Consider the following 10,000-nt stretch of genomic DNA (forward strand, 5'->3'; position numbering starts at 1 on the left):
GGCTGGCGGCCCCTGGGGTGGCACCCAGGGGCACGCGAGCCGCCCTCGGCGGCTGGTGGCCACTGGGTAGACCTGTTGCACGCGAGGGGCCTTTGTCGGCCGGCGGCCTTCGGCGGCTGGGTAGACCTGCTGTCGGCCGCCGGGCGGCTGCCGGGTAGACCTGCTGTCGGCCGGCCGGCTGGGTAGACCTGCTGTCGGCCGTCGGCCGGGTAGACCTGCTGTCGGCCGGCCGGCGGGTAGACCTGCTGTCGGTTGGCCGCCGGGTAGACCTGCTGTCGGCCGGGGGCTGGGTAGACCTGCTGTCGTCCCCCCCGGCAGCTGGGTAGACCTGCTGTCGGCCGGCGGGCGGCTGCCGGGTAGACCTGCTGTCGGCCGGCGGGCGGCTGCCGCTGGGTAGACCTGCTGTCGGCCGGCCGCCGGGTAGACCTGCTGTCGGCCGCCGGGCGGCTGCCGGGTAGACCTGCTGTCGGCCGGCCGGCTGGGTAGACCTGCTGTCGGCCGTCGGCCGGGTAGACCTGCTGTCGGCCGGCCGGCGGGTAGACCTGCTGTCGGTTGGCCGCCGGGTAGACCTGCTGTCGGCCGGGGGCTGGGTAGACCTGCTGTCGTCCGCCCGGCAGCTGGGTAGACCTGCTGTCGGCCGTTGGCCGGGCGGCTGCCGGGTAGACCTGCTGTCGGTCGGCGGGCAGCTGGGTAGACCTGCTGTCGGCCTGCCGCTGGGTTGACCTGCTGTCGGCCGCCGGGCGGCTGCCGCTGGGTAGACCTGTTGTCCGCCTGCCGCCGGGTAGACCTGCTGTCGGCCGGCTGCTGGGTTGACCTGCTGTCGGCCGGCCGGCGGCCGGGTAGACCTGCTGTCGGCCTGCCGCCGGGTAGACCTGCTGTCGGGCGTCTGGGTAGACCTGCTGTCGGCCGTCGGCCGGGTAGACCTGCTGTCGGCCGCCGGGCGGCTGCCGGGTAGACCTGCTGTCGGCCGGCCGCCGGGTAGACCTGCTGTCGGCCGTCGGCCGGGTAGACCTGCTGTCGGCCGCCGGGCGGCTGCCGGGTAGACCTGCTGTCGGCCGGCTGCTGGGTAGACCTGCTGTCGGCCGGCCGGCGGCCGGGTAGACCTGCTGTCGGCCTGCCGCCGGGTAGACCTGCTGTCGGGCGTCTGGGTAGACCTGCTGTCGGCCGTCGGCCGGGTAGACCTGCTGTCGGCCGCCGGGCGGCTGCCGGGTAGACCTGCTGTCGGCCGGCCGCCGGGTAGACCTGCTGTCGGCCGTCGGCCGGGTAGACCTGCTGTCGGCCGCCGGGCGGCTGCCGGGTAGACCTGCTGTCGGCCGGCTGCTGGGTAGACCTGCTGTCGGCCGGCCGGCGGCCGGGTAGACCTGCTGTCGGCCTGCCGCTGGGTAGACCTGCTGTCGTCCCCCGGGCAGCTGGGTAGACCTGCTGTCGGCCGGCCGCTGGTTTGACCTGCTGTCAGCCGGCGGGCCGCCGTGCGATGCGTCGAGCGGCTCTCCCCTATCGGCCTGAGCCCCTCGCCGCCTTCGCTTCTCCCCGAGAGGGAGGGAGGGAGGGAGAGGGCCTTCGGAAGCCGGCGGCGCTCCCTCCCCCGTCCGGGTCCGAGCAGATGGCGGCCCGGCTTCCACCTCGCTTTCTGCTTGGCTGGCTCGATCAGCGGGGCTGCCGTCTGCCTGCAGGCTTCAGTGGGGCCGGCCGGGGGCGAGCGGGAAGGAAGGCGCCGTCGGAGCGAAAGCCTCCGAGAGAGAGCCGGCGAGAAAGCTTCCTCGGAAAGGGAGGGCGCCGAGCCTCAAGCTGCCGGCGGCCCCGTCGGCCCGCTCCTCAGCCCCCGCAGGCGTTGTCCCCGTGCCGAGCGGCCGGCCGCTTGGGGAGCCGCCTGGGGCGTGGGTGGGTCGGGGCCACCGCCGTCGGCCCCAGCTGTCGCCCAGCAGGGGGGCGGGGAAAGCCCGGAAGGCGGTGCCAGGCAGGGTGACGTCGCAGGGCGGGGCCGCCCGGCAAGCGTCGCCGACCGGGGGCGGGGAAAAGCCCAGAAGGCGGTGCGCCGCGGGAGCCGGCGGCGAAGGGTGGTTCCGTGCCGGGCCCGCACGAGGCGGGCCCGGGGCCGACGACCTCCGCGGACCGCCGGAGAGCCGGCATGAGCAGGCGGCCGCCCGCCCGCCGCCTCTGCCGGCGATTCGAGTCCAGTGACGCGGGGGGCCGGCGGCTTCCAGCCGCGTCCCACCGCACGCTTCCGCCTGCTTCCATTCTCCCGCTGTCCGCCCCGAGGTGCGGCTTGCTGGCTGGTGCCGTGTCTCTGCTCCCCGCGGGGTGGGGACGCCCCGTTGCCGGTCGAGCGCGTCGGCGGGCCGGGCGCGGGCCGCGGGCTGCCCGTCGGCTCGGCTGGGAGGCGTCTGGCCGCGCAGGCAGGAAAAGAAATCCGATGGGCCGAGAATTTTTGATCCCGGCGAAGCGTTCGTGTGCCACCCCGACACAAGAGCCGTCCTTTCGGGAAAAGACAAAAGAAGAAGGGAAGGGGTGGGTGCGCGTGTGTCTGTGGGTGCGGGCGTGTGCGCGTGCCCGCGTGCGTGAAAAGAAACCAAAGAAAGAGACGGTCAGAAATACGCCTCGGCCTAGAGAACGGGAATATCGGGCGGGACGGGGCTGCCGGAGCTATCCGACGGCCGAGGGGCGCACAGGTCTCCCGGCTCCGGGGCCGGCGGACGCCGCCGGGCACGTCGTCAGAAGCCGCAGGGGCGGCCGGCGTGGAGCCGGCCGACAGGGCTACCCTGGTGGCGGGCGGGACCCACCCGGGAGGTTGGGTTCACCGAGGGCCGGGGCCGGGGCCGGGGCCGGGGCCGGGGCTGGCCAACAGGTCTAGCCCAGGGGCGGGCAGGCGGGCGTCCCCGGGAGGCCGGGTCCGCCCAGGGCCGGGGCCGGGGCCGGGGCCGGGGCCGGGGCCGGGGCCGGCCGACAGGCCTGGTCCGGTGGCGGGACACGAGGCAAACTTCAGAGGGGTACCCTTGTCCCCCAGGCGGGGTAGACCTGTGGTCCCCAACCGGGGTAGACCTGCTGTCCGCGGTCGCGGTAGACCTGCTGTCCCCGGCCGGGGTCGACCTGCTGCCCGTGGTTGGGGTAGACCTGCTGTCCGCGGCCGGGGTCGACCTGCTGTCCCCGGCCGAGGTAGACCTGCTGTCCCTGGACGGGGTAGACCTGTTGTCCCCCCGGCCGGGGTAGACCTGATGTCCCTGGACGGGGTAGACCTGTTGTCCCGCGGTCGGGGTAGACCTGTTGTCCCCCCGGCCGGGGTAGACCTGCTGTCCCTGGACAGGGTAGACCTGTTGTCCCCGGCCGGGGTAGACCTGATGTCCCCGGCCGAGGTAGACCTGCTGTCCCTGGACGGGGTAGACCTGTTGTCCCCCCGGCCGGGGTAGACCTGATGTCCCTGGACGGGGTAGACCTGTTGTCCGCGGCCCGGGTAGACCTGCTGTCCGCGGTCGCGGTAGACCTGCTGTCCCCCGGCCGGGGTAGACCTGCTGTCTGCGGTCGCGGTAGACCTGCTGTCCCCGGCCGGGGTAGACCTGCTGTCCCTGGACGGGGTAGACCTGTTGTCCCGCGGTCGGGGTAGACCTGATGTCCCTGGACGGGGTAGACCTGTTGTCCGCGGCCCGGGTAGACCCGCTGTCCAAGGTCGCGGTAGACCTGCTGACCGCGGCCCGGGTAGACCTGTTGTCCCTGGACGGGGTAGACCTGTTGTCCGCGGCCGGGGTAGACCTGCTGTCCGCGGTCGCGGTAGACCTGCTGTCCCCCGGCCGGGGTAGACCTGCTGTCTGCGGTCGCGGTAGACCTGCTGTCCCCGGCCGGGGTAGACCTGCTGTCCCTGGACGGGGTAGACCTGTTGTCCCGCGGTCGGGGTAGACCTGATGTCCCTGGACGGGGTAGACCTGTTGTCCGCGGCCCGGGTAGACCTGCTGTCCACGGTCGCGGTAGACCTGCTGTCCGCGGCCCGGGTAGACCTGTTGTCCCTGGACGGGGTAGACCTGTTGTCCGCGGCCGGGGTAGACCTGCTGTCCGCGGTCGCGGTAGACCTGCTGTCCCCCGGCCGGGGTAGACCTGCTGTCCCCGGCCGGGATAGACCTGATGTCCCTGGACGGGGTAGACCTGCTGTCCCTGGACGGGGTAGACCCGCTGTCCCCCGGCCGGGATAGACCTGCTGTCCTTGGTCGGGGTAGACCTGTTGTCCGCGGCCCGGGTAGACCTGCTGTCCACGGTCGCGGTAGACCTGCTGTCCGCGGCCCGGGTAGACCTGTTGTCCCTGGACGGGGTAGACCTGTTGTCCGCGGCCGGGGTAGACCTGCTGTCCGCGGTCGCGGTAGACCTGCTGTCCCCCGGCCGGGGTAGACCTGCTGTCCCCGGCCGGGATAGACCTGATGTCCCTGGACGGGGTAGACCTGCTGTCCCTGGACGGGGTAGACCCGCTGTCCCCCGGCCGGGATAGACCTGCTGTCCTTGGTCGGGGTAGACCGGCTGTCCCCGGCCGGGGTAGACCTGCTGTCCCCGGCCCGGGTAGACCTGCTGTCCGCGGTCGCGGTAGACCTGTTGTCCGCGGCCCGGGTAGACCTGTTGTCCGCGGTCGCGGTAGACCTGTTGTCCGCGGTCGCGGTAGACCTGTTGTCCGCGGCCCGGGTAGACCTGCTGTCCGCGGTCGCGGTAGACCTGTTGTCCGCGGCCCGGGTAGACCTGTTGTCCGCGGCCCGGGTAGACCTGTTGTCCGCGGTCGCGGTAGACCTGTTGTCCGCGGCCCGGGTAGACCTGTTGTCCGCGGTCGCGGTAGACCTGCTGTCCCCCGGCCGGGGTAGACCTGCTGTCCCCCGGCCGGGGTAGACCTGCTGTCCCCCGGCCGGGGTAGACCTGCTGTCCGCGGTCGCGGTAGACCTGCTGTCCCCGGCCGGGATAGACCTGATGTCCCTGGACGGGGTAGACCCGCTGTCCCCCGGCCGGGATAGACCTGCTGTCCTTGGTCGGGGTAGACCGGCTGTCCCCGGCCGGGGTGGAGCTGATGTCCCCGGCCCGGGTAGACCTGCTGTCCGCGGTCGCGGTAGACCTGTTGTCCGCGGCCCGGGTAGACCTGCTGTCCGCGGTCGCGGTAGACCTGTTGTCCGCGGCCCGGGTAGACCTGTTGTCCGCGGTCGCGGTAGACCTGTTGTCCGCGGTCGCGGTAGACCTGTTGTCCGCGGCCCGGGTAGACCTGCTGTCCGCGGTCGCGGTAGACCTGTTGTCCGCGGCCCGGGTAGACCTGTTGTCCGCGGCCCGGGTAGACCTGTTGTCCGCGGTCGCGGTAGACCTGTTGTCCGCGGCCCGGGTAGACCTGTTGTCCGCGGTCGCGGTAGACCTGCTGTCCCCCGGCCGGGGTAGACCTGCTGTCCCCCGGCCGGGGTAGACCTGCTGTCCGCGGCCGGGGTAGACCTGCTGTCCGCGGTCGCGGTAGACCTGCTGTCCCCGGCCGGGATAGACCTGATGTCCCTGGACGGGGTAGACCCGCTGTCCCCCGGCCGGGATAGACCTGCTGTCCTTGGTCGGGGTAGACCGGCTGTCCCCGGCCGGGGTGGAGCTGATGTCCCCGGCCCGGGTAGACCTGCTGTCCGCGGTCGCGGTAGACCTGTTGTCCGCGGCCCGGGTAGACCTGTTGTCCGCGGTCGCGGTAGACCTGTTGTCCGCGGTCGCGGTAGACCTGTTGTCCGCGGCCCGGGTAGACCTGTTGTCCGCGGTCGCGGTAGACCTGTTGTCCGCGGCCCGGGTAGACCTGTTGTCCGCGGTCGCGGTAGACCTGTTGTCCGCGGCCCGGGTAGACCTGCTGTCCGCGGTCGCGGTAGACCTGCCGTCCCCCGGCCGGGGTAGACCTGCTGTCTGCGGCCGGGGTAGACCTGCTGTCCGCGGTCGCGGTAGACCTGCTGTCCCCGGCCGGGATAGACCTGATGTCCCTGGACGGGGTAGACCTGCTGTCCCTGGACGGGGTAGACCTGCTGTCCCCCGGCCGGGATAGACCTGCTGTCCTTGGTCGGGGTAGACCGGCTGTCCCCGGCCGGGGTGGAGCTGATGTCCCTGGACGGGGTAGACCTGTTGTCCCGCGGTCGGGGTAGACCTGTTGTCCGCGGCCGGGGTAGACCTGCTGTCCGCGGCCGGGGTAGACCTGCTGTCCGCGGTCGCGGTAGACCTGCTGTCCCCGGCCGGGATAGACCTGATGTCCCTGGACGGGGTAGACCTGCTGTCCCTGGACGGGGTAGACCTGCTGTCCCCCGGCCGGGATAGACCTGCTGTCCTTGGTCGGGGTAGACCTGCTGTCCCCGGCCGGGGTAGAGCTGATGTCCCAGGAAGGGGTAGACCTGCTGTCCCCCGGCCGGGGTAGACCTGCTGTCCGCGGCCCGGGTAGACCTGTTGTCCGCGGTCGCGGTAGACCTGTTGTCCGCGGCCCGGGTAGACCTGCTGTCCGCGGTCGCGGTAGACCTGTTGTCCGCGGCCCGGGTAGACCTGTTGTCCGCGGTCGCGGTAGACCTGTTGTCCGCGGCCCGGGTAGACCTGTTGTCCGCGGTCGCGGTAGACCTGTTGTCCGCGGCCCGGGTAGACCTGTTGTCCGCGGTCGCGGTAGACCTGTTGTCCGCGGCCGCGGTAGACCTGTTGTCCGCGGCCGCGGTAGACCTGTTGTCCGCGGTCGCGGTAGACCTGTTGTCCGCGGCCCGGGTAGACCTGTTGTCCGCGGTCGCGGTAGACCTGTTGTCCGCGGTCGCGGTAGACCTGTTGTCCGCGGCCCGGGTAGACCTGTTGTCGGCGCCGGCGCTGGAAGTTCACCAAGGGGTCGCTGTTTTCAGCTGCCTCCAGTTACGTCAAGCTAGGAGGCGGCTAGCGCCACCGCTTTGCCCCGGTCACGTACGCTACGTTCACTTGCAGCGAGGGCGGCCTCGGACACATATCTCCGTATTATGGGAGCGAGGTGACGGGCCGTCTCCCCCAGGCTGTTACCGTGCCTGTGTCCTCCGAGGCGGAGCTACGGGCCGGCCGCCCGGCCGGTCGCCGGCGCCAAGCTCAGAGAGAAACCGAAAGGGAGAGCGCCGGCAAGGGAGGCCCAAGCACCGAGAGAGGGTTGCCGCCTCGGCGGGACGAGTCGCGGGGCTCGTCCTGCTTCCCGTACCTATCCATCGTGCCGATGGGCCAGCTTCGTTTGCGAGGCCGCGGAAGCGCGCTACTGCTGCCAGAGAGAGAGAGTGTGCTGCCTAGGCGGGTCGAGTCGCGGGGCTCGTCCCGCTTCCCGTGCTACCCATCGTGCCCGATGGGCCCAGCTTGTTCCGGTGAGGCCGAGGAAAGCGTGTGCCGCTGCTTGCCAGAGAGAGAAAGCCGCTCGGGCGGCCGAGGCGAGAAGGGAAAAGGGTGTGGAGGAGGCAGAGAAGCCGCAGGCCGGGTCCCCCCCGCTCTGGTCGTGCTGCTGCCGATTCCGGTCCAGTCCCGCCTCCCTCCCCCCCCCACCCCAACCCTGGGGTGGGGAAAAACCGAACGCTGGTGGCTGGCGGGCGAGGCGGCGGCGCCTCGTCCCCCTCATGTGCTCGGCCTTAAGCCGGGGCCCCCCTCGGCGGGGTGCGGTTTTTTTCGGCTGTCGGTCTCGGTGGGGCACGGTGGCCGGCAGCCGCGGGCAGACGTCGGCCGGGGGCGCCTCTGTCGTTGTTCGAGCCCCGTACGAGGCTTTACCCCCCGCCCCGGCCCTTCCCCGAGAGTCCCGAAGACCGGGTTGCCCGGTCGGCCGAGGCTGGCGGCGCCCCGTTCCCCGCTCCCGACCCGCTGTTGCCAGGTGTGAGAGAGCCGTGTGTCGGAAAGGGGCTGCGGGGGACGCCCGGTGGGGCGCGCGGCCTTGCCTTCGGCTTTGCCCCGCTTTTTGCCGCTCCAGGGGCTCGGTGACGGGAGAAGTCGCCCGACGGGAATCGCGGGGCCGGGGTGGCGGCACCCCGTCCCTCGCCCCGAGTTGTTGTGGCCCTCGTCCCCCTTCCTCGGCCTTAAGCCGGGGACCCGCGCTTTGCGGGCGGAATTGTTTCAGGGGTGGCGGCCGGCCGCGGTGGCCGGCCCCTGCCCGCGTGCGGACCCGGACGCGACGGGGAAAAATGTCCCCGGCGAGAGAGATATATGGCGCGGGCGAGGCGGCGGCGCCTCGCCCCTTCCTCAGTTGTCGTGGCCGGTGCGGACCGAGCCATTCGCTTTTGTAGGCGTGCGGCGGGCAGAGCGTGGGGGTCTGCCTTGCCGTACTTTTTTGGGTGTGAGGGGTTTCTGCCCCCCTGCTCCCATTGCGGCCCTAAGCCGCGGCACCGAGAAAAAAAACAGCGTCTGGAGGTGTGCGGGCCCCCCCGACCCCAAGCGAAAAGCGAAGGGGGCAGGGAGAAAAAAACCTCGTGGTTGTCGGCGGTGGTGTTGGGGGAGTGAGAGGCGCGGGCCTCGCCCCCACCCACCCCCGGGCCCGCGGCCCCCGTGGCTAGCACGGGTCTTGAGACGCGCGCCATGTGTGCCTTTTTATTTTCTGCTCCTGGTTTGCCGTTCTCTCCCCCGGTTGGTTTTTTTTTTTTTTTTTTTTTTTCCTCCGCGGGGGGGGAAAGCCGATCGCCGCGAGGCCGGGCGAAAAGCCGGGTTTTGGGGCCCCGTGGCCTCTCACGGTCGGTGGCAAACCTTTTTTTGTCGCACGCTTCGGATGGGTTCCCTCGGGGAAGAGGGGAAAGGGGGTGAAAACCCCCCGACCCCCGGCCCCGGCGGGGTGCGATGTCCCATCTTTGCCGTTGTCCAGTTAGAGGGAACCGTTGTCCGCAGATGCGGGTGGGTGGCGGCACCCCCCGTGCGCTCCTCCCGCTGCGATCAGCCGAAATTGTCCCGAAAGCCAAGCGGCCCGCCGGCGTCGGCGGGCCCCTGGGGCGCGTCGAGGAGGCTCGACGGCGCCGAGCCCGCGGGGGCGGTCTCTCGGGGACGAGTTCCCCCGCTCACACGCATTCACGCGGAGTCCCGCGGCCATCCGCCCGCTGCCCGCCTGGACTGTGGCGGTGTCGGCCACGGTGGGTGCGCACGTTGGGGCTGCCGTCGCCGTTGTCCCAGGACCGTGGCCGCGGGGCCCTTGTCGTCGCTCCTTGGTTCTTGTCTTCACGCTCCTTGCTTCTCCTCCTCCTCCTCCTCCTCCCTCCTTCTCCTTTCTTTTTCTCCTCCCCACACCAAACCCGATCGATGAGGCTTTTCGGGTCGCGTCGGAGAGGGCCCCCGGCGGGCCGGCTCCTGCCGGGGCTTCTCTGTCATGGGGAAGCCCACGGCGGTGTGTCCGGTGCTTGGCCAGGGTTGGTCTCCTCTCCAATTCGCTTCCCGTCGCAGGCGAGGTTCTGGCGTCCCTTTCCCCGCTCTGCCGGGGAAGGGCGTCTTTAACCGTCCCGGGCTGTGTGACGGCCGCGTGGCCCCGCGAGCCCCTCAGGTGTCCTTGGACTTAAAACCCCAAGAAAAGCCGTGTGGCGAGGTGGTGCCGGCCCCGGTCGCCGGGAAAGGAAAAAAGCGCCCCGTGGGTGCCGGCCGCGAGCAGCGCTCGGGCGGCGGTGCGGCTCGAGCGTGTGTGAGCCGAGACAGAGAGAGAGAAAAAGAGAGCGAGAGAGAGACACGCGGAAAGCCAGAGAGAAGGGAACGTAACGAGCCCCCGATGGGGCTGCGGACGGGGGAAAAGAGCCCGTTCCGCGCGCGTGTGCCGCTCTTTTGTCGTGCCGCCGCCTGCTGCAGAGCGAGCCGCCCCGGCCAGGGGGCCTCGGTTGTCCGGGCCGCGCCCGCCTCGTCGGGTCGCTGTCTCCTCTAGCACGTCCGGTGCTTTCCGCTCGGCCCGGTGTTGGGGGGAAGTGTCGGAGGGGGGTTCGCTCCCCTTCGGCCCCAACCTCTCGCCGGCGGCCGGTCGCTCACCCGCGACCGGTCGGCGGGCGGGGGCCGGCCTTCGGGGGCGGGTCAGCCCCAGCCGGAGCCCCCCGTCCCGCGCGCCGTG

Source organism: Poecile atricapillus, chromosome 30, assembly GCF_030490865.1.
Source record: "Poecile atricapillus isolate bPoeAtr1 chromosome 30, bPoeAtr1.hap1, whole genome shotgun sequence".
NCBI classification, from domain to species: Eukaryota; Metazoa; Chordata; class Aves; order Passeriformes; family Paridae; genus Poecile; species Poecile atricapillus.